This window comes from Pseudomyrmex gracilis, unplaced genomic scaffold (genome assembly GCF_002006095.1).
Source record: "Pseudomyrmex gracilis isolate BER0280 unplaced genomic scaffold, ASM200609v1 scaffold_1797, whole genome shotgun sequence".
Lineage (NCBI taxonomy): Eukaryota > Metazoa > Arthropoda > Insecta > Hymenoptera > Formicidae > Pseudomyrmex > Pseudomyrmex gracilis.
In genome coordinates, this window is record NW_018022381.1 from 21,780 (window position 1) to 23,140 (window position 1,361).

A 1,361-nucleotide genomic window follows, 5' to 3' on the forward strand; every position below is an offset into this window, starting at 1 on the left:
AACATACCATGGTCGATAATATACTATGGTCGGTAATATACCATGGTCGGTACTGTACCATGATTGGTAATATACCGTCATCATTTGCGACATATTTGTTACTAAAGGTATTGTAATAGCGCACTAATTAAGCGATTAAAACCGTATTTACGATTATTAGCATGTTGTTCACGCATGCGAAGCGTTACAGCGGATCAATGTATTAATACCGATATAAGTACTCTATCTAGATAACTATAATATTCTTCTACTATTCCTTTTTATAGTATAGTAATATAGTATACTAATATTATTATATTAGTAATTTTTTTAGTAATTCTTTTGTTATTTTATTTAATGTTTTTCAATATTCTTTTTTTACAACAAACCTTGCGCATAAAGACCACGGGCGCTGGCCTAACCGAGCGAACGGTTGCGGCAAAGATAAGGCACGCGCAGAGATAAGTCACGCCGCGCGACCGCAAAAACCGAGCAAAACCGTTGACCGGCAGAACCGGTAAACGACGGACTCGTAAGACAATGCAGCATCAGCACTTTTTGTAGACTATAAAAACGGCCGAAGCAACCGGCAACAGAATCATTCAGATTCAAAATCTCAGTCAGTAAAGTGCGCTCTGGTTGGAATAAAATATTTCTGCTATACGGACTTAGAATACTTCTGTCATTACAAAACGGGACTTAAAATATTTTTGGATTTAAAATATTTTACGACGTTTGGACTTAGATGTAACCTATTATAAGAAGAATTTTGTAGTATTGATAAGTTTCCTTACTTAAAACGAGTGTTTTGTTTTATAAATATATACATACATTAATACATAAATATATGTATACGCACTTATTGTCTTGTTTTCTATTCCAGATAAATTATTGAGGTATTTGTCACGTACGTAAACGTAGACATGTTGAACCCCGGTTGACCCGGTTATCTTTTTCTTTTTTTTCCTTTTCTCTCTTATTATCTTATTTTATTACCATGTATTGTCAAGGTTGGGTAAGTTAAANTTTTTTTTTATTTAAGTTAAGTTACAGTTAAAGGTCTTAAAAATTTTATTTAGTTAAGATATAAGTTAATCCATAATGAAATTAATTGATTAAAAGTTAAGTTAATAAAAAAAAATAATTAAAAAGTTAAAAGTTAAATTTTTTTTCATGANTGTAGTGTTTTAGTCTTACAAATAATTACAAACATTTACAGTGTTTTAATCTTACATATAATGAAAAAAAGAAATGTACACTTTATTTAGAAATATACTTTATATATTTTATTATAAAAACATAGATACATCTGTTTTGTTTATTTATAGATACCTGATACATAGATACATTTATAAACACATGTTTTACAAATATATATTTTT